The sequence below is a fragment of the Chelonia mydas genome, chromosome 9 (assembly GCF_015237465.2).
Source record: "Chelonia mydas isolate rCheMyd1 chromosome 9, rCheMyd1.pri.v2, whole genome shotgun sequence".
Taxonomy (NCBI): Eukaryota; Metazoa; Chordata; order Testudines; family Cheloniidae; genus Chelonia; species Chelonia mydas.
Genome location: NC_057855.1, coordinates 29,095,396 through 29,119,654, shown reverse-complemented (window position 1 = coordinate 29,119,654; position 24,259 = coordinate 29,095,396). Strand labels below are relative to the sequence as shown.

The window sequence follows — 24,259 nt, the reverse complement described above, 5'->3', positions numbered from 1 at the left end:
CTGGGCGTTGCAGCTTACATGGGGACTATAAAGCCTTTCCACAGACTTTAATGGGGTTTGGATCAAGCCCGCGAGTGCACATAGACTATTCTAGAGTTGATGAAAAAGAAGTGATTCCTCTTTGGTACCTGAGCTCAACAGGTGACTTAAAGGTGAACTTTTCATTCTTTGTTGGGTAGAGATCAATCCTCAGTGTGGGTCTAAGCTGTTGTTTGTAAGTATTTGCTTGTATCATATTAATTAAAAAGATAAGATCTACAAAACAAAACTCTATTTCAAGGGACAGAGAATTTGCAGAGTTGTTGACAGAAACTTTGGACTTGGCAGCTGTTATAGTCTATCATAAATATTTTAGGATTTAAAAAAATGTAAATATATTTATTAAATGACTAAAATGAGTATTTTTTAGACATGATATTTTGTTTAGCAGCGTTCTTTGTCTTTCATGTAAGTGAATCATTCGCAATCTCCTGATCTTAACTCAAGAGGACGTGACAACTATTTATTGATAACCCTTACATCTGTTCCAGTTTACTATGATTGCATATACACAGTAGCCAAGATTTTCAAAAATGGGAGCCAAAGTTTAGGCTCTTAGATACTCACCTAGGTACCTGAATAAATAGCCTGTTTTTTTCTTTTTTTAAATACTCCCACTGACTTTAATGCAAGATACTAAAATATAAAATAGCTGCTAAAAATCCTTCAGTGATCTGGGCCTGTTTCTCATTTATAGTAAGGCCCATTTATGGGATCTCAGGAGTGTAAAGGCCATTTTACACCAACTTTGAGCCCCTTTGAACTGCAAGAATGGTGTAAATGGGTCTTGGTGCAAATGAGAATCAGGCCCTTTATTTTTTCTGATTTTTTTTAAAGGGGTACTTATTGCTGGTGGAACACATGAGTTTGTCAGCACTGGAGACTACAGTATAGTATGATTTCACTAATAACTGGGATGCCTATTACAGATTACCACATTTTGCAAATTAGTGAGTAATCAAGTGAACACCATAAAAATCTGCATAACAAAATGTACTTTAATTTATTTTTACAACCATATGTTAGTTTTAATTATTTGTGTTAATAATTCATAGCGTGCTAGCAAATATGCTGTAGAATATTTTTTTAAAGTAATTACATTTTAGTAACATGAGACCTTCATTGTAGTACTCTGATATTAAATCCTTTGTGAGAAGAGAGTGAGACTGCAGGTTTTGTTTGTTTTTTTGGGGAAAGTTATTGAGTTTGTGGATGAATACAGTGACACTTATCAGGTTTCTTGTGCACTCTGTAAGTGTCTTATTCAAAGCCCATTGAGGACACTGGGTCTTCGGATTGACTTTGTATCAGGCCTTATATACATAACAGCTCAGACAGTGAGAGCTTCTCCACTCTGCTAGTCTTAGCCCTGAACTAGAAGTCCTCTTTTAGGGATGGTAGTTCAATTCACATGCTCAGGTCACTGGTTTCTCTGTTAAAGCTTCCAACCAAGCTACCAACTAGTGCTCATTGTTTTGATGGAGTTGGTGAGGTCTACTTTTCCACAGGTGATGTCTACTTGTCCACTTGGACAGGAGCCACCATGCATTTCAAGCATGCCAACAAAGAGCCATCAGATGATAACTTTTTGTCACCTCTAGCCTGGATTTGATCTTGTGATATAGAGGAAAACAGCCTTCTGGTTACTCACCCCTCCCCATCACTCCCCAAGGATTTAGTTAAAAGTTCACTGAAAATATATATAACCAGTGTGCAATGCTCACCTTTATGTCTTTCCCTCTTCTCCCACTTATTACTACCTAGTCTGATGGCTTGTAAAGTTTACATTTTATAAAAAAATTTACTCCACCACAATAAACATGTATCATTTAGCTAGTCTAGAGCATATTAAATGCATGAGACACATGCAGTACTTATTAATATTTTCTATGGTGCAGTAGGATCTTAGAGTTTATCATATTTACATCAGTCCTGGAAAACTGTCAATAAAACTGATCAGGATTTGTTGTATCTACAGATCTGGGAGGATACGCCGAAGGACTTTCTGGAAAAAAAATATATGTGGCTCTGGAGGACATTCACTGAGCTCATTATTATACAAGATAATGGAGGGGTTGGATTATCCTCTCAGGAGCAGGAGTCAGAAGATCTAAATTCTACGCTCTGTTCTGTTATAGACTTCCTATCTGAGCTTGAGCAAGGCAATATGGCCTCATTCTGCTAGCTGCTGAGCACCTTCTGAGATGTTGTGAGCATCCTCAACTGTCAATTGAGGGTGCTCAACCTCATACAGATTTGGGTCCCTAATTTTTCTGTTTCTTAGTTTCCTTATGGGGATGATGAGGATAATAACCAATTTGGCAAAGATGTTGTGAGGACAAACTAATGTGTGGAAAGCACATTGAAATCCTTAGTTCATCGGTGCAAAGTATTCTAATAGTATTTAATATATTATAATATAAAATGAACAGACAACCTTTATAATGTTCTCCTACCTTAATTCACAATGTAAGGCCACAGTGCATAATTCTTTACAAAGTTGTGTCCTTTAAATATGCAGTAAACCAGAGATTTTCCTTTTTATTGGACTAATCCTGATAATATGAGATGTACTGGCAACTTGAGATAATGGATTATAATTAAGGTAATTATAGGTTTCTTAATGACATAGTGGCCACAATTTAGAATAGACAGGAAAATGAGGTTTAGAAATGGACTTTGAATTTTTGATTCTCAGGTTGGTGTAGATTGAAGTGATCACACACAAATGCAAGAAGCCTGGGAAACAAGCAGGGAGAACTGGAAGTCCTGGCACAGTCAAGGAATTATGATGTGATTGGAATAACAGAGACTTGGTGGGATAACTCACATGACTGGAGTACTGTCATGGACGGATATAAACTCTTCAGGAAGGACAGGCAGGGCAGAAAAGGTGGGGGAGTTGCATTGTATGTAAGAGAGCAGTATGATTGCTCAGAGCTCTGGTATGAAACTGCAGAAAAACCTGAGAGTCTCTGGATTAAGTTTAGAAGTGTGAGCAACAAGGATGATGTCGTGGTGGGAGTCTGCTACAGACCACCAGACCAGGGGGATGAGGTGAATGAGGCTTTCTTCTGGCAACTAATGGAAGTTACTAGATCTCAGGCCCTAGTTCTCATGGGAGACTTCAATCACCCTGATATCTGCTGGGAGAGCAATACAGCGGTGCACAGACAATCCAGAAAGTTTTTGGAAAGTGTAGGGGACAATTTCCTGGTGCAAGTGCTGGAGCAACCAACTAGGGGCAGAGCTCTTCTTGAACTGTTGCTCACAAACCGGGAAGAATTAGTAGGGGAAGCAAAAGTGGATGGGAACCTGGGAGGCAGTGACCATGAGATGGTCGAGTTCAGGATCCTGACACAAGGAAGAAAGGAGAGCAGCAGAATACGGACCCTGGGCTTCAGAAAAGCAGACTTTGAGTCCCTCAGGGAACTGATGGGTAGGATCCCCTGGGAGAATAACATGAGGGGGAAAGGAGTCCAGGAGAGCTGGCTGTATTTTAAAGAATCCTTATTGAGGTGCGTAGAAAGAACAGTAAATATGTCAGGCGACCAGCTTGGCTTAACAGTGAAATCCTTGGTGATCTTAAACACAAAAAAGAAGCTTACAAGAAGTGGAAGATTGGACAAATGACCAGGGAAGAGTATAAAAATATTGCTCGGGCATGCAGGAGTGAAATCAGGAAGGCCAAATCACACCTGGAGTTGCAGCAAGCAAGAGATGTTAAGAGTAACAAGAAGGGTTTCTTCAGGTATGTTAGCAACAAGAAGAAAGTCAAGGAAAGTGTGGGCCCCTTACTGAATGAGGGAGGCAACCTAGTGACAGAGGATGTGGAAAAAGCTAATGTACTCAATGCTTTTTTTGCCTCTGTCTTCACGAAAAAGGTCAGCTCCCAGACTACTGCACTGGGCAGGACAGCTTGGGGAGGAGGTGACCAGCCCTCTGTAGAGAAAGAAGTGGTTCGGGACTATTTAGAAAAGCTGGATGAGCACAAGTCCATGGGGACAGATGCGCTGCATCCGAGAGTGCTAAAGGAGTTAGTGGATGTGATTGCAGAGCCATTGGCCATTATCTTTGAAAACTCATGGCGATCGGGGGAGGTCCCAGACAACTGGAAAAAGGCTAATGTAGTGCCCATTTTTAAAAAAGGGAAGAAGGAGGATCCTGGGAACTACAGGCCAGTCAGCCTCACCTCAGTCCCTGGAAAAATCATGGAGCAGGTCCTCAAGGAATCAATTCTGAAGCACTTAGAGGAGAGGAAAGTGATCAGGAACAGTCAGCATGGATTCACCAAGGGCAAGTCATGCCTGACTAATATAATTGCCTTCTATGACGAGACAACTGGCTCTATGGATGAGGGGAAAGCAGTGGACGTGTTGTTCCTTGACTTTAGCAAAGCTTTTGACACAGTTTCCCACAATATTCTTGCCAGCAAGTTAAAGAAGTATGGGCTGGATGAATGGACTATAAGGTGGATAGAAAGCTGGCTAGATTGTCGGGCTCAACGAGTAGTGATCAATGGCTCCATGTCTAGTTGGCAGCCGGTATCAAGTGGAGTGCACCAGGGGTCGGTCCTGGGGCCGTTTTTATTCAATATCTTAATTAATGATCTGGAGGATGGCCTGGATTGCACTCTCAGCAAGTTTGCAGATGACACTAAACTGGGAGGAGAGGTAGATATGCTGGAGGGTAGGGATAGGATACAGAGGGACCTAGACAAATTAGAGGATTGGGCCAAAAGAAATCTGATGAGGTTCAACAAGGACAAGTGCAGAGTCCTGCACTTAGGAAGGAAGAATCCCATGCACCGCTACAGACTAGGGACCGAATGGCTAGGCAGCAGTTCTTCAGAAAAGGACCTAGGGGTTACAGTGGACGAGAAGCTGGATATGAGTCAACAGTGTGCCCTTGTTGCGAAGAAGGCCAATGGCATTTTGGGCTGTATAAGTAGGGGTATTGCCAGCAGATCAAGGGACGTGATCGTTCCCCTCTATTCGACATTGGTGAGGCCTCATCTGGAGTACTGTGTCCAGTTTTGGGCCCCACACCACAAGAAAGATGTGGAAAAATTGGAAAACGTCCAGTGGAGGGCAAAAAAAATGATTAGGGGACTGGAACACATGACTTATGAGGAGAGGCTGAGGGAACTGGGATTGTTTAGTCTGCGGAAGAGAAGAATGAGGGGGGATTTGATAGCTGCTTTCAACTACCTGAAAGGGGGTTCCAAAGAGGATGGATCTAGACTGTTCTCAGTGGTAGCAGATGACAGAACGAGGAGTAATGGTCTCAAGTTGCAGTGGGGAAGGTTTAGTTTGGATATTAGGAAAAACTTTTTCACTAGGAGGGTGGTGAAGCACTGGAATGCGTTACCTAGGGAGGCGGTGGAATTTCCTTCCTTAGAATTTTTTAAGGTCAGGCTTTACAAAGCCCTTGCTGGGATGATTTAGTTGGGGATTGGTCCTTCTTTGAGCAGGGGGTTGGACTAGATGACCTCCTGAGGTCCCTTCCAACCCTGATATTCTATGATTCTATGATCATAGAACTAATATGTCTCTGCTAACATTGGAGGGAGAAGTGCAGGACCTCTCCTAGTTTATTGACTTGATCCTTGTTTAAAGGGAAGCAGCCTACTGGTCCTGGTGGAATGTAAAAAATAGAAAAGGAAAAAGTAATTGTGGGGAGAGAAACAGCAATATTTAACGTAGTAGTTGTTGCTATCAAGCATTGCAATAAACAGTTACAGAGATTTCTTTAAACATGGTGTTAAACACGACTTTGCTGTCAGCATAGGTAGGGACAAGTTGGGTGAGCTGATTGAGGTTAACTGTATATTTCAAATGTGCTTTAGCCATTACATGATAAGTCCTAACTTGAGCTCTAAGGGGGGCTTAGACATTACATAGGCCTTGTGCTGGGCCTGTGAAGAGGAATGAATTACACCTTTTTGTACCTAACTATGGGTCATAAATTTTTCCAGGCCATGAGTACATGTAAGAAGTTGACCATATTTTCAAATTAAGAAAACACTTATGTGCAACAACTTGCAGGGTCATAAAATATTTGAATAGTTATTTGTAATGTGTGCTAGAGCTGCTACCTTCTGCTTCCAGCTCTACAGTGACACATGAATATTTCTCAAAATGGAAGATTTTCTCTTTGACACATGAATATTTCTCGAAGTGGAAGATAATGCTCTGAATTAGTATATCATGAAACACTGAACAATTGTCATTAATATTCATTTTAAGCAAAAGAACAATATTGATAGTGCCTATGTTTATTGAACTTTTTTTCTCTTTACTTGCAACACTTTTCATGAGACTGACCAATGTTCCACTGTGCTATTTGTTCTTGTTAAACACAAAGCAAATTTGTCTACCATCCCATATTATAAAAAGCCCAATGTTTAGACTGATGAAATGAAAAAGCAGATGTCCAGAGTACCAGAAGAAATTCTTGGGAAACTGAGACCTCATATAAAAAACTGTGATTCTCCAAGTAAAATTGGAATATATAGTCTCTTTTAACATGAAAATCTGATTTGGTCACAATTTAAGGACTCATGTCTTCTCCTCATGAAGTCAATGGGAGCTTTGAGTGCACAGTGATGGCACAATCAATGGCCAAAGAAACCAATGGCTACCATTAAAGCTGCCACCATTTTATCATCTACAAACTTTTTTAGTAATTTACATAATTTGGTAACTAATTCTTCTTGCACGATAGAGCATATATCATGTGGAAGACGTTTTTACAAGGTAGCATAGAACAGGGCCAATAACTTCACCATGTTTCAGGTTCTGACCTTATCATTTTTGTGCACTGAGGCTAAAAATTGGACATTTGCAACCATATCACATGAAAATATATTGGAAATGACATTTTATTCAATTAGAGTCTTAAGTGTGTTTCATTTATTGAAAATAAAGGACATTTGGCTTTTTATTTACTGTTCTTGTAAAACTGTAATTAAATAACAGCTGCATTGGTATGGCACATTCTGTAAAAACAGAACGTCTTTGCTTGCCATGTAGGGTCTGATTCATGATTCTACAGCTGTTTCACACGTAGACCTCTTAGTGAAATCAATGGAAATTCAATCTGCAAAGCAATGGAAGAATATATCCTTAGTGTGTTGTCACTCCATTTAAAATGATAAATGACCTTTTGGCCTTTTAAAGGGACATACTTTCTTTTGAATCCTTTAATGTTATGCTCCCTTAAAAAAAGCCTAGAAGTACTGACCTTTTGCATGCAGCAATTTTAATGGCACAGTTCAGTCAAGAATGTTTTTAATAAAAAAGTGCCTAACAAGAAGAATGAAAATTAGAAATAAGCATCTAATAAAGTTTAGTAATGATACTAGAAAAGGAAACATTTCGTTAATTGAACCACTGTTATTTTTTAAGGGATATCTGTAGTATGTAGTGACCTAGTCTTTAATAATCTTTACTTGGGGATCTCCCATTTCATTGATGTACTAAACCCCTCATTTCCTGCATAGATTGATGCCTTCTAGTGTAGTAGCAAGAAAGTATACGCAAAAGAGACAAGCTCTTGTATTTCTAATAACGGATCTTTCTCAAAGGAAAGTAGAAATGGTCCTTGAAAATTCAGAAAAGACAGAAAAGAAATTGGAAAAGAACATCTACTTGCAAAATGTTAGGCTGCAGATATAGATAAAGATGTGGTTTGAAGGGCAAATTGTCTATAACTCCTATTGCAAAATCATTTACACCAAACTTAACATCAGGCAGCCAAAAGCGATCCATACATGTTGGTAGCATGCAACATTATAGGAAGTCAGCAAGTTGTGTTTAGTTATGCTCCACGGGCCCTAATCTGTTGGGTGTGCTATGCATTAGGGCCCCTGCTCCTGCACCACTGATGTCTATGGAAGTTTTGCCACTGAATACAATGTGGGTGGGATCAGGGCTTAGGGCTGATTGTTGCTGGTGGCCCACTCTTAAATCTGGCTAATCATGCTCTGATTATGGTTCAACAAGCTAATTTGGACCCTGACATGCGTATGACCCAATTAGAGTCTTAATTGGTAAAGGCTAGGTAAAATGGCTAGGACTTACTAAGTGAATGTTACTTATTTTAACTCTTAATGCACCAAATAATTCTCTTCCCACAACTTCTGGGGCTCATCTTCCTGAATCCAAACCTGACTTCTGCCCATGGGTTGATTCCTTCCAATTTCCTACTTGTCTGCCAAGTGCCAATGGCCTGATTTAACACTACTGCCCACTCTGACTCTGCAGTCAGATGGTCCAGTGGTTGACCCACCACTTGCTCATTCATAGCCCAAGAGTTGGCTGGAGAACCAGAAGCAGAGATGAAAGTCATGTGGGGAGTTCAGGGTAAGGCATGAGGCTGATTTCCAGCAGTGGAGAAATGAAAAGGGTAAGAGTTGCTTTGGAAATAAATAAATGCCAAGTGTGTCCCCCTGCTGCTGGGAACCCTCCCCAAACTCTCACACCACTGCTTCTATCTTTCCCCTCAATATGCTTAGAAACAAGCAGGTCCCTGATGCTACTCACTTGAGAATTATCTTATTTGCATAGGACAAAGCTTCCCACAGCTCATACACAGCTGAGTAGGTTGGTCACCTAATACAGCTCCCCTTCGGATCACACTTGATCAGCTAGGAATATCTGCCACATCAGGGCCACAGTCTAGATTTTTTAAAAATACGTATATGTGACATTTATATGCATGGAATATATATGTGGTACATCGTAAAAGAGAATAACAGATATACAACACTGCAACCATAGACTGAGACCAAGCTTTGCTTGCACTTCACTGTCGATGTTTTGACACTGGTACTCATTACACCAAACATAATTATTTCACTTGTACCTTGTCCACCCATTTGTCTGCTTTGTCCACCCACGTGTCTCTCTCCACATGCAAAGAGTGTAAGGTCTTTGGGGCAGGGACTGTTTTGTTTTTATGTGCATGTACAGTGTCAAGTACAATGGGGCCATGACTGGAGCCACAAGGTGCTACTATAATACATATAATTATAAAAAAAAGTTTGGGTGGATATTAAACAAAGTTTTTTCCCTCCCAGAACTTTCATTTTACTGTCCCTAATGCAACAAAATGGTGACCTGTAGGGCATGGTTCAGATCTCACTTACCTATGTTTTACACTGGTTTAATTTCATTGGCTTCTCCTGAGTCACACCAGTGCAAATGGGATGAGAATCAGGCACTTTGTTTTCAGCTGGACAAGCCTGACAATGCAACCAGTCCTTAAAAGAATAAAAGAAAAAAGAAAAGAAAAAGAAAAAGAAAAAAAGAGGAGAGGTGTTTTTTCAAGCCCATGCTCTATTTCCATGCTTCAGTCCCTCTTTGTTTTAACTCTGCCCACATGCTGGTATGTGATGGTGTTAATTGGACATTTTGCCTTTTGAATCAGATACAGAATGTGAACCCAACTCATTTACAACAAAATAAAAAAGAAATTGGAGAGAGTGAATATATCCATTAAAGTTGTTGTGAATAATTTGCCTTAAATGAAAATATACTGAGAAAACAGAAAAACTGCTATACCTTGCCCTCTGCAGTAGAACACAAGACAGATTTGCAATGTTAATTATTTCCACCAGCTTTAAGCTTGAAATATGAATATGTCAGGTATTTAAATAGTAATTTACTTTAAAAAATCTCTACTTTATTAAAATATCATTATGCATATTTGAAAGTTAAAAGTCAAAGCTATGTAGCTGCAGAGGTAAAATTCACATTTATTGTCCACTGAATGTGATGGAAATTGAATTTGTCAGGAAGCTGATTGATATCTAGAAGTGTTTTGTTTTCAGTGACTGGCACTGCCGAGTTACAACCATCTATCATCTAACAGGTAATTAGTCAGATTTCTCATCATGAGCCTTCAGTCCTGCTGTTTTATTATTGAAATACCACAAACCAGTAGGCATCTGAATGCAGATAATATTCTCTGTCATGGTCTTAAGGACAAAGACAACATTTTGCATCTCAACCATAGTAAGTCTGATTAAAAGTAACTGAAATGTAAGTCAGGACATTAATATTGAAGGGGGAAAAGGGCATCCTGAAAAACTCTGTATTGCTCCAGTTTCCTGTTGTAAAGTAAAAGGTAATATTAAAGGCCTCAATCATGCAGTCCCCGTTCAAACAATCGGTGTCAATTGGTTTGGGCAGAGGATGAATATGAAGGTCTTAGGAGTGTATGGGCCAAATTGTGGTCATGCAATCCCCTCACCTCTTCTCATGCTGTCTGTAGATTTAGCCCTGAAAAGTTGTTGGACTTCAGCTTAATGGCTCCCATTGGGCCCAATTTTGCTCCCTCTTAAGTTAGTGGTAATTTTCTCATGTATTTTAAGAGAAGCTAGATCTCATCCATTGTGCTTGGGCCCTGTACAGGGTGAACAAGCATAGGGTAGAGGATCCATGCCCTCTCTCACTCCCTTGTGCAACCATCAGTTGGCTGGCTCCATGTGCTTGTCTGTAAACCAAGACAATAATAACTTGGGGTGCAAATGTGGGTTTGCAGCATTATCATGTTTAATATCATTTAAAGTGCAACATTTTAAAAATTGCTAATACATAAGCTACCTGTCATGATTTTAATACAACTACAATTATTTTAACGTTACAAAATATCTGTCATCCTCCCCCATTCCACCACAGCTCTGTGCAGTGTTGTTGTATATGATATAACTGAAGTTAAACAAATCATAACTAGGAAAGGATATGAGAAAGGAAAAATAAACTGTTAATAGAGCTTCAGGAAAATGAGCAGGATGAGCTGGTTACACTATTAAATGTTTTATGCTTCAAATTCCAGCTTCAGACTCAATATCTACAAGGAAATTGAAAATGTGTTGCTGTTTGCCCTTCGAATATTTATTTTGTAACAGAATTCAACTGTGTGAACTAATATTAGCAAAAGCTTGTTTAATGTTCTGTTTGTGGGCTAATTGATCTAATCCAGCTGTAGGACTCATAACATTGGAATGCCAACAATGCTGGTAGCTTCATAAAGTCAAAAGCTATTTTGTTCAGTTAATTCTAAAATAAAATCATTTATGAACTTTCAAAGGAAGCTTGGGATCATAATATCCCAGTTTTCCATAAAATCTCAGGACGTAACAGTCATTAACTCTTAATGAGTTGTAAATGTAATGCCTATTCCTGGAACTTTCATTGTTGAACATGCATAATTTTACATGCTTTCATAATCCTGAGTTAAAATGATAATTCGCCATAGCTGATAAGGTATTATTCGTTTATACAGCATACCAGAAATCATATTAAAAACTCTAATTATACAAAGGAATGTTTCACGCAAGTGGTACTAATAATTTCCAAAGCAACTATGTTGTCCAAATGGATATAATATATTTAATGATTTAAATAATTTAACAGAAGAAGGATTTAAATTGCAATATAAATTATTGGACAATATATATGTGACTATCTTGTTACCCTATTTAATTTCCATTTGTTTCTTAACATTGTTTAATATTGTGAAACCAGATGATTTTCAGTTTCAAGGTTTCTGCATATGCCTGAAGTGACATTGTCACATGGAGAATGAGAGGTTGAGAAATGACTAATAGTAAAAGAAATGCTGGAATAATAAGAGACAGTTAGCTAGTACAGGAAGATGGTTCTTGCTCCATGAACTAAACTAAATTAGAAATGGACTTAACTCAAAACCCCAGATCAGAATACCCTCAAACTTTGTGAAAGTGTAGAACTGTATTCAAACTCTGTGGATCTGGCCTATCTATAAACTAAATGGTCCCTACACAGATGTTCAAATGCCCCCCTTGATGAATAATATTTGATGAAGCACCTTGGTGACACTGGAAATACAAACCCAACCAAGGGGCATGGCTTTTCTGTGCCCTCTCTAAAATTAAGAGGTCTGTTTTACATGGAATCAGGCCAGCCTAGGTCCATGATCAAGTTTACGCTGTCTGGCTTTTTGTAAACAAGTGCCTTACCTCTTGAGCAGCTGGGAAACAATTATTCTACACTCCATTTTTAGTCATATAACCCATTCACCGGGAAGGGCTATCCACTATCCCAAGATAAATTTGTCAGCAAATTAAGTTCATGGGTCAAACCACAGTTATTAACAGGGATACTTGAGGAACATAATGTGGCTGTCTAGTCAGGACATGAGATATAAGCAGTAACAAACAACCCTGAAATCTCACTATATGGAAATAAACCAAAGGAAGCATGGAAGACAGCCAAAAATGAACTCTAATTAGATACAAATGCATTTTCAGAATGATTTAATAGATCAGAAAAGTGGCAGATGTGTCAGTCTATTCCTGGTCGTGCAGAACTGACCATGTGAGTGTGAGTGAGGAGCCAGAAAAGTGGGGGAATGGGGAGAAAGAAAGCTCCTTCTTATGAACACCACACCCTCATGACCTGAGGCAGGAGACGGCCACAGGAATCCAAAGGATGTTTTCCCCGAACAGCAAACCATGTCAGATCTAAAGAATATTCTGTAGTCAGTAAAAATTCCAGGGTCCTGACACTTCATGTTAAAACAATGGTTCTTTAGCTTTTTTATAAAAGCGGCAAAGAGTCCTGTGGCACCGTATAGACTAACAGACGTATATGCTCCAATACGTCTGTTAGTCTATAAGGTGCCACAGGACTCTTTGCCACTTTTACAGATCTAGACTAACACGGCTACCCCTCTGATCCTTAGCTTTTTTATGTTATGGTAACATAAGATCAAAGTCCTTTCATGGGCCGTTTCCCCTCCTGACTCCCCAGTCAAGATTCCACACCTCTCCCATGACTGCTATAGTGCTTGGTTATGTGAAAATGTAATATGAGGAGCATATTAAAGAGACAAAATGAAAACAAACTCACTTTTCTGTAAAGGGTATGACTATGTTGGTTGCACACCCCCATTTTGTGTTTCTGTTGTCCTGGGTATTTGCTCTCTTTGTTTGTAGAACTCAACATTTATTAGTATTGTTTCTTTTCCTATTGATAGTATTTCCCAGCTCTCTGATCCCTCTGGGTCACTTTGATTCTTCCCTTCCATGAGATAACTGTTTCTCCAATGTTGGAGTTGTCCACAGAATTGAGCACAGATGAATTTACACCCACAAAACACTGGACAAAGAAAGACACAAAGCAGTGACATAGGCTGTAGAGAGGTAGAGATAATTGAATGTAGCTAGTCAAAAAGCCTCTCGAAGAAGAGTCCTGGGAAATAACCAGCAAGAAGTTCCAGGCTTGATCTAACACCTGTAATAGAAGTCCCTCCACAGGACCGTTGTCCTGAAGACACCAGTTTAAAAAACACTGTTCTAGAAGACGTAACTCAGTGGGGAATTCTAAATAATCATTAGAATAAATGTCTACATTTGTGTCTGGGGCAAATATCAGATATATGTTACAGAATTGCCCATTAAACAATGATCCCTAGGGTTAGAGCCTGTTAACCTGGATTTTCATCTATCCACGGATTAATCGTTGGAAACTACTATTCAAATTTGGTAGTACGAGGACTAATTTTTGTCTTCTGATTCCCCAGTGGAGGGCTGTTTGTGTTACATGATGCTGGCATGGACAGAGGCAAGGAAGGGGTCAATAAAAGGTGAAGAGAAGTGAGGCTGGGGTAATAGCCAAAGGGAGATGTGTAACACTCTGCCCCCTCTAGCACAGTGGGAAATTTCCTCAGCATTGCCTTTTGTCATATTTCTTGCATATTTCTTGTCATATTTGTCACATTTGTAAACTGATGACTTATCTGTGAACTGATCCAAGTTCCTAGACATTTGCTTCTATTGAAAAGATACAAATAACTGCCTGTGAAGTAACAGAAGAGATACTGTATGGGTATCAAGAGAACAGATATTGCAAACATCTCTTTCATACGCTGGGTTTTTTTTGTTGTTCTTCTAACTATTGTTTTCAAGAGCATATCCAGGAAATAAAAAGTGCCCCTTGTTTCAAGAAGCAAGAGAATGTCCAAGGGTTTTGAATGCCCAGATTCTAATAACAGTTTTAATTTGTAACGCTCCCAGTCACTGCTGAGAGGATGTCTATAGATTGGAGTTACAATCAGTGTAAATGTGGTAGGCTAGAGCCATATAGGGTGTGAGTCATCAGAAAGGGTTTTACTTTTCAGTGTTTACCTTTGTCATTTCAAACTACGCAAGCTAGTTGATGTGATTGCTGATTCTGACATGGCACATTACAATTTCAAATAATTGAAACTGCCTCTGGCCATGGCAGTTGCTTCCAGGAGTAGTTAGTAGTTGAAGGTTTAAGAGATCCAACATGTCAGTATTTTGTAAGAGGTGTTGAAGGAGACCAGAAGCCAATGCAAAATCTCAAGGGGAAGGGAAGACACCTGATTTGTCTCACCTTTGCACATTCCCACCATGCCTAGATTTGTCAGGAACTGGAAGCATGGGAAGGAAGCCATTAGGAAAGTAATTCAGGAAAGATGGGGGACTGAAAGAAAGGGGATCAGTTCAGGACTAGTTCTTCCCAAGAGTTCCAATTGACTTCTTCCCTCTCTGTCAGAAACCCTCCATTATCCCTTGCACAGCACTTCCTACCCTCCCGTCACATGACTGAAATCCTAGAAAAATGGCAAGTGTTAAGGTGTTAAATACCTGGGGATTAGCTAATATTATCAGGGATAATAATAATTGGTGTTTTAGAAGAAGAGAATTCTTAAGTGTTCAACGGTTACCAAATAAATAATTTAAAATTTCAATATATTTACTAAATATTTAACAGTGTAAAAATCTAGAAAATAATTCTAGTATTTCCATTTTTTTGACTAGTTACCATTTTACACTACTACAAAACAGTGACATGTGTTACCGAAGATTTCCTAATGCATCCAAAAGCAATATATGTGTGTGATATATGACATCCTTCCATAAATCCTAAATTTACACAGTATGCTAATGCTTGATTCCATAATTTCTTTTAAAAATGATTATACCCTGCTGCTAAGAGCAAAGGCATACTAAAATCAGTTTTCTATGCTTTTCCAACAATGAAATGCAAGCCAGCACACCACATAACCAACACTTACCATATGTTAGAAGATAATCCAGTAGGCTTCAGACACTGACATGATTTGCTTAAATAAAAATCCCCCTTTCTAAAGCAGTAACAATCTACCATTTTATTATTCCTCCAGCAACCTACTATAGAAATACTAATATTAAATATAAATGATTTTTAACTGTAAACCAGGCTGATCTATTTTTACTGCATTTAACATGCTATAGTTCTAGTTAGTTATGTTAGAAGAAAAAAAGCCTAATTTAAATCATTGAGGTATTCCAGGAAATTCACAAAACACAGAAAATATTCACCAGATCGAAAGAAAATCTATGGCATAGCTACGCTTTCCCAGGTATACTGCAGATGACATAAAGCAGTTCATTTTAGCATTAAAAGAATTAAATGTATACTAGAAAAATAGCTATAAAATCATTTTCCCACAGCAGTGATGTCCCTTAAATGTATGTCATTTCTGTACTGAATAATGCCCCAGTCCACAAACTTTCAAGGGACCAGTCATGCTTAATGTTAAGCACATGCATAAGTATTCAGAGGACTGAGACATAAGTTAGTACATGTGAAATGCTATTTTTTGTTGATGAAAGGAATAGAAGGGATACATCGGACATGCTAATATTAACAGTGCATGCACTACTATTGTCTCTTTATAGTTATAAAAAAGATAAGAACAATAGAAAAATGCATGTAAAAATAGCTAATATAGTGATTTCCCATAATTTCATATTCACTGAGGAATGCTTTTGGGATATCAAGTACTACTCATGGGTTGAAAATAAAATATTCTAAAACATAGTTACTCTGAATTTTCTGACAGGTTGCAGAGCAGCAAGCGTGTTAGTCTGTATTCGCAAAAGGAACAGGAGTACTTGTGGCACCTCAGAGACTAACAAATTTATTTGAGCATAAGCTTTCGTGAGGTACAGCTCACTTCATCGGATGCATTCAGTGGAAAATACAGTGGGGAGATTTATACACACAGAGAACATGAAACAATGGGTGTTACCGTACACACTATAACAAGAGTGATCAGGTAAGGTGAGCTATTACCAGTTCTATTATACCTCTTTTCTCAACTCTAGAAGGGAAGTTGCATACATTTGGCATAGGGGAGGGGGTCTTCAAACTTTTTCAGACATTGGAGGCAGGTCAAATTCTCCTGTTAAATTCAGCAACTTCATCCCTTTTATTCCCACAACATGGGTCTTGCGCACGCCCTCACTCAGTAAAACTAGCTGATAGTCCAGGAGGAACTCTTGGGCAATGAAATAGGACATCAGGCAATGCTGAGCACACCCTGGTTGAAGAGACTGGGTTGCTAATAAATCTAATATGCAAAGGTTTGATATATATATTTTAGCATTATGATAAAACATAAAGTTGAGTCTCACATGTACAAATGTACATGACTAAAGAGCTTGCCATTACTTGAAACAATCATAGTATTGAAGAGTGAAGATGTGATAGACATGACAATATTAAACTGGAAACTACAAATGGAAAATTATATTTAAATATTCATCATTGATGCAAACAGTATGCATGGATACAAACTGATTATTGGACTATGTTATGTGGAAATAAAATATGATTCCTTTTATCTGCTGCTGAGGTCTTTCTATGTAAAATATTTGAAATAATTGACTCAAATAAGCCACAATATAATTCCATTGGATTTACACAAATAAACATAAACAATGGTCATACTGTAAACCATTGATTAGCCAATCAATATGTTTTCCTGGACATTTGGAAAATGTCACAGGTTATCTGAACACTACTGAATCATGCATAGCTCATGCATCCATTATGAGATAATGTATTTTACTAATAAAACATAGAAAGACAGTTTATCCTTCTTGATGATGGCTTAAAATTAAATAGAATTAACTGTTTTATAACCTCTCAATTTACAGACTCACACAGTGGGGAAAAATGGCCAGTAAAGGGCATAGAAAATGATGTGGGTTACAGAGTGTGAAATGTCTATATTCAAGTAAAATACAAATAACCTGAACAAAATGCATCCAAAATAAATGAAGTACACTGTTTGATGCCATAGTCACAACATTTTAAAAATGTAATTCCAAATATAGCTGTATCCCAAATTCTTGGATGCGCATGTATGACTTAAATGGAGAGCTATGCATATACATTAAGGGGCTGATTTGTCCAATATTCTTTTGTTGCTTCTTTAGAAGTGAGTGCTTAGTACTGAGGGACTAATAATATTGCCGTACACCAGCACTCTTAGCCAATGTTATTGAAGTTAATCTGACTACTCACATGTGTAGCATTAAAGGTGTATGTAACTGTTAAGCATGTGTATATGTATTTGCAGGATCTTGGTGGACATTGTCATTGCCAAAAATTATCACCTCTAACACCCTTCTCTTCTAGTCCTGGATCTCTTTCCATAGTTGTCTACTTGGTCTCATGATTATTCAGTGAGGATAATGGGGACTTTAATGAAATCAAATTTATTTTCACTTATTAACTAAGCCAGGGATTTTAGCCTTTAGTGATAATAGGATAGTGCACTAAAATAGTGCACCAAGTGAAAGCAGGGAGTTCTACCCCATAAAGGATGTTCCTTAAGTGGGCTTGGGGTATAGGAATCACTGGCTTAAAAGTTACCATAGCCTCAGACTTTTCACATAACCTCCCACCTCCAGTTGCTCACTTTCTCTGCATGTGGAGATCCTCAGCTCTGTTGAGGGCTATCCACAGGGCCTGAAGACAGTTATGGCGCTGAGGCGATGGGCTGTGGCTGACATCCCTCTCCACATGGGCTGGGTGAGGTGTGTCTGCAGAGGGTCCCTTATGTGTATAGATTCTTAGGCAATAATCTGGGCTGATATTATAGTGCTGTTTTTGAACAAAGTAAGCATAGGTTTTTGGCTTAAAACACCACAACAAAATAAAACACCTCATACATCCTGGTTAAACATATCAGGCTATCATACATTAGACCAGCTAGTAAAAAAGACTGCAAGGAAAGGCAACTGGTCAACATTTATCTCCAGCTTTTCAGAGTCACACAGGATTTAGCCTCACAGCTGCTCTTGGTTTTAATGAGAGCTGCATGGCTGAATCCTGCACTATTCTGAGATTTTTGTGTGAAACCAATAAGAATGTTCACTACTAAAACAATGTTTAGTTCATAGCATCGTGGTAGAGGTGGACAAGGTCTACTCGGTCATTGTGGGCCTTTCTACTTCGTAAGTAGATATAGTCCTCTGATACTGGATGCATGAAACATTAAGGTAGTACTAAGCATAGCCTTAGCCAAAAGAGCAAAAATGTTTAATTAATTGATTCAATGAAATAAAATCCTGCCAAGTTCTAATAATACTTAAAACTGAGTATATCATCTGTGTTTTACATCCCCTCTTCAATAGCTTTCTATTTTGACCGTGGTATTTATAAGTATATATTCTTTAGAAATAGTACAACACTGAAATAGCTGGCACAAACTTGAAAATGTATTTATGTAAATGCAGATTTCCTGAGATATCTTAAGCCCCAATCCTGCAATTCCTTGCACACGAGCTGACTGCTGAGCCCACGTGGAGTTTCACTTAGCCCTGGTCTACACTACAGGGTTAGGTTGAATTTAGCCATGTTAGGTTGATTTAAAAATGACTGTGTCCACACAACCAACCCCATTCCATCGACCGAAAGGGCTCTTAAAATCGACTTCTGTACTCCTCCCCGATGAGGGGAGTAGTGCTAAAATCGACCTTGCTGGGTTGAATTTGGGGTGGTGCAGACGCAAATCGACAGTATTGGCCTCCGGAGCTATCCCAGAGTGCTCCATTGTGACTGCTCTGGACAGCACTTTGAACTCCAATCCACTAGCCAGGTACACAGGAAAAGCCCTGGGAACTTTTGAATTTCATTTCCTGTTTGGTCAGCATGGCAAACTCAGCAGCACTCAGCAGCACAGGTGACCATGCAGTCCCCCCAGAATCGTAGAGCATAGAATGTTTCTACGCTCCCCCTATCATCTCTGTCCCTGAGGTTATCACAGATTAGAAGGTGCAAAAAACACACTTGCGATGACATGTTTTCTGAGCTCGTACAGTCCTCCAGCACTGATAGGGCACAGCTTAATGCATGGAGGCATTCAGTGACAGAGGCCAGGAAAGAATTAAGTGAGCGTGAATAGTGGAGGCAGGATGCGATGCTGAGGCAAATGGGGGAGCAAACAGACATAATGAAGCATCTGTTAGAGCTGCAGGAAAGCCAACAAGAGCACAGACCCCCGCTGCATCCACTGTATAACCTCCTCCCCTCCTCCCCATGTTCCATTGCCTCCTCACCCAGACGCCCAAGAACGCTGCTGGGGAGGCTCCGGGCACCCAGCTACTCCACTCCAAAGGATGGCCCAAGCAACAGAAGGCTGTCATTCAAACAGTTTGATTTTTAGTGTGGCTACAATAAGCAATGTGGCCTTGTCCTTCCCTCCTCCCCCACCCCACCCGGGCTACCTTGTCCATTATCTCATTTTTTTTAATTAATAAAGAAAGAATGCATGGTTTCAAAACAATAGTTACTTTATTTCAAAAGGGGGAGGGTGGTTGGTTTACAGGGAATTAAAATCAACAAAGGGGGCGTGTTTGAATCAAGGAGAAACACACACAACTGTCACACCGAAGCCTGGCCAGTCATGAAACTGGTTTTCAAAGCCTGTCTGATGCACAGTGAGCCTTGCTGTGCTCTTCTAATCACCCTGGTGTCTGGCTGCTCAAAATCGGACGCCAGACTATTTGCCTCAACCTCCCACTCCTCCATAAACGTCTCCCCCGTACTCTCACAGATACTATGGAGCACACAGCAAGCAGCATTAACAATGGGAATGTTGGTTGCACTGAGGTCTGACCAACAGCACCAGCGAGCTTTTAAATGTCCAAAGGCACATTCTACCACCATTGTGCACTTGCTCAGCCTATAGTTGAACTGCTCCTTATTACTGTCCAGGCTTCATGAGCCATGGGAGCAAGAGGTAGGCAGGGGTAGGTGCAACCGCGTGGTGCTGCTGGTTGGGAGAGCAGCCTGAGGCAGAAGTCTCCAGCTCGCATGATATGCCAGGCAGGACTGACTCTCCATGAGACGAACTTAAAGAAGAGAATGATCTGGAGTCTTTGGCTCCCATTTGGTGCTCTAAGAGGAGGATGGCCATGTCTGTCCAGGTACCCCTGATCGACCTCACTGAGGAGGATTCCAGTGAGTCCTCCCAGAGCAGCAGTACCACATCTGCCAGCAGCACTCAGGAGGACCAGAACGTGTCCCCCGAGCTCGTCACTGGGGAGCAGGAGAGCAGAGTTGAAGGGGAAGTGGTGGAATACCAGGATGGGAAAGATTTTGGAATTGGGGAGCTTGTATGGGGGAAGATCAAGGGCTTCTCCTGGTGGCCTGCAATCATCGTCTCCTACAGAGTCACATCCAAACATCAGGCAATCTCCAGAATGTGCAGGGTGCAATGGTTTGGGAAAGGGAATTTCTCTGAGGTTTCAGCAGACAAGCTGGTGCGTCTGATGGCTTTTAGGCAGCATTTCAAACATTCCACGTCTAATAAGCTGGTCTCCTATCGATGAGCCATACACCATCCCCTGGAGGTTGCTAGGAGCCGGGCAGGGAAGACGTTCCAAGAACCCCTGGCCAAGCGGCTAAAAACTAACTTCTGCAAAAACAGCAAGGAGCGGGTGGAGGAGGACCAGAGCAGAGAGCAAATGGTTTCTGAAGTCACAAACAGCAACAGGAGCCTTGAAGACAGTTGTTTATCATGTGGGAGAAAAAACCCAGCCACATTCCACCCGCAGTTTGAGGGGGGCCTTTGGCAGACTTGCCGAGATCGATTCCTTGAGCTCTTCTACATGTACGACAAGGACAGGTACCAGTCCTACTTCACCGTCTGCTGCGAAGGCAAGGACTGCTGCTGTGTAGCAATGCCAACTGCTGCTGGTGCTTCTGTGTCGAATGCTTGGCGGTCCTGGTAGGCCAAGGCGAAAGAGCAAGAGCCCTGGAGCTATTATATGTGTCAACCACAGAAGTGCTATGTGGTGTTACAGCGCCAACCGGACAGGAATGTATGGCTGCAAGACTTCTTCACCAGTGACAAAGGACAGGAATATGATGCACATAAAATCTAAAAGGGCCTGCACATTTCCCAGAGTCACTACCCTTGATAACAGAATGTCAATGATTGCATTGGCTACTTGGATCACAGCAGCCCCCACAGTAGACTTACCCACAACAGCAGTTGTGACAGTGAACTGAGCGGGCTCCATGCTTGCTGTGATATGGCGTCTGCCTGGGTAACCCAGGAAAAAAGGCGCGAAATGATTGTCTGCCATTGCTTTCACGGAGGGAGGGGAGACTGACGACACGTACCCCAAACCACCCACAACAATGTTTTTGCCCCATCGAGCACTGGGAGCTTAACCCAGAATTCCAATGGGCAGCAGAGACTGAGGGAACTGTGGGATAGCTACCCACAGTGCGCCGCTTTGTAAGTCGATGCTAGCCACAGTAGTGAGGACGCACTCCACCAACTAAATGCGCTTAGTGGGGACATACACAATTGACTGTATAAAATCGATTTGTAAACATCAACTTCTATAGAATCGACCTAATTTTGTAGTGTAGACATACCTTTATTGCAACAGCACTCTGTGTGGGTGTAGCAGCTCCCTCCATGCAACAATCTGTAGGGTTTTAGAATATATGCTGTTTGGGGCAGGGGCTGTGTTTTACATACGTGGAGATACTACTGTACTCTAAAACAGAGTTTAGGCAAACAAATTTCAATCTAATGGTCACAGAAGTCAGATGGTATTGTTTCTGCTACTTGATTGGATGATAGAATAGACTGTCCATAGGAGAATTATTCTAGAATAGTTATTCCAGAATAAACATTCTGGAACAATACCAAAAATTATTCTGGAACAGCTATTTTGATAAATATCCAAGTATAGACTAGCCCTCAGAAAAACTCTGTCTCTATGTGTTCAGAAGTAGATGAATTTTTCCAATCATCTTTGGTCATCCTCTACTAATTATCTTCATCTTTTCAAATATGCGGCTATAAAGCATTTAATTTCTTCAACTGATGGTTTTTGAAGTTGCCATGAAAAGGTTATTTTCTATATTTAAAAATACTATCACATAAGAAACTGAAACAGTAAGTACGGTAGCCACACTTGAGTTGTCATGCTTTGAACATATGATTGCCATCATTTCACTTAAAGTATGGCAGCCAGTAGCAGATCTAATCATTATTACATGGTTTGTTTTCACACCACTTTTCCAGCATTGCCTTTTATGGGAATTCATAGTGCTAAATGGGTCAATTTAAGATCAAATTAGCCAACATTATGGTAATCAAGACATTGTATTGTCCTTTGAAGGAGAAACTTCATTCTGTAACCGTGAAAATTTAGTAGGGGGAGAGGAAACAAGCGTTCATCATAAAAAATTATTCTAACATTGAGAAAAAGACTGTAGTTTAAAAGAAGTAAAAGACAAGGGTTAATTTTTTTTAAAAAGGTCAAGACTATATAATTTAAAAGGGTTTAACACAAAAAATGAGGGCAAAGTTTTAAAACAGTTTAAAAGTGAAAATGGTTAGAGTTAAATACATATTTTTTTAAAATAAAAAGGCGAAGGTTAAATAAAAATAGGTAGTGTTAAGTTATAAACAAAAATAGAAAATGGCTAGGTTAAATATAAAGGTATATAAAGGAACAAAGTGAAAGTAGTAAAAAGGAAGCAAGAACTAAATAAAAATAAATAAATAAAACACCTAAAAAAAGGAATCAGCAGGCCCTGATCCTGCAACAAGGCCATCAGGGCAGACCCTGATGTTTGTGCAGAGCCACACTGAAGTCAACCTGGGTGCAGGTGTCAATTTGCAATCTCTTGGCAGAGGTGTGAGCCTATCATCACCTGAACTTCCTTGCATGTATGTTTTATCTTATTCCCCCTTATGACAGCCATTTTTTAAAATAATTTTATACCCACAATCTTGTTGGGGCAAGAACTGCCTCTTCTTTGTGTGTAGAGCACCTGACACAATGGGGCTGTGATCCTGACTGCACCTTAGGGTGCTACAATAATAATCATATCATCATTATCACTTGGAGAATGTCTCTGTCTTTCTTTCATTATCTCTCTCAAACAAGAAAATCAAAGCCCACTGGATCCTCCTTATTTCCCTTTTCCTTAGCATCACAAATGAAAACCATCCCCCTGTGGCACAAGAAGAGTGCAAGGAAAGGAGGGAGAACTATTGGTATTAGTGCTACACTGATAATTAGTCTCCTAAATAGAATGGCTTAATTTTTATAAGTGCTGACCACCCACAAATCCCATGGACCATCAGTGGGGGAGCTGTAGGAGATTGGCGCCCTTGAAAGTCGGGCTGCTTTTATTGGGGTCCTCAATATGGACTTAGGCGTCTAACAGTAGGAGTTTTTTTAACATTTTGGTTATTGTCTTTATAGTGTTACTCAAGTTGCTACCTGAAAGACATATTTGTACTTTGATTTTGTTTCTGTTCAACCCATACAAGTGGGTGTCTGTATGGAAGTATAAAACTATGACCAAACCTTGGGGTCTTTACTCAGCTTTTTCGTATCGATTTCTGTGGGCATTTGACCTGAGTAAGGTATGCAGTACTGGGCCCAGTGGGCCACATTTTATTCTGTCACATATGTTTGAATACAAAGGAATTATCTTAACTTCATGGAAGTTAGTCCAGATTTATTGTGATGCAAATAAGAGCAGAAACTGGGAGTTGCTGCAGTGACTGAGAAGAGAATCAGCCATAAGAAACTACTAACGGAGGCCAAGTAATAGCACAGGCTGAAGCACTCACATTGCCAGTCCCGAAAATCTGCAATATTGCGAAGACCTGCCTGCCAGTCCGCGGAGTGAAAATCCCAGGATCACTCTCTGAACACAGAGCTTTCAGACCACAATTACAGTGTTTGAGGGTTTTATCCCTGTATGTGGAAGATGCTAGTTAACACAGATCTTTATTTAGATGGTACCACATTTTATCAGCATTGTGTAACATCAAAGAGCATGTAGGCAAGTGTGAGTTACTCCCATGACATTAAGCAGGTGCT

The 24,259-nt window shown here is 40.0% G+C and overlaps 1 pseudogene; it reads left to right on the top strand.

Annotated features, from left to right (window-relative positions):
* Nucleotides 1–17,870: 17,870 nt before the first annotated feature.
* On the top strand, nt 17,871–21,280 carry LOC102930764 (annotated as a pseudogene).
* The last annotated feature ends 2,979 nt before the right edge of the window (nt 21,281–24,259 follow it).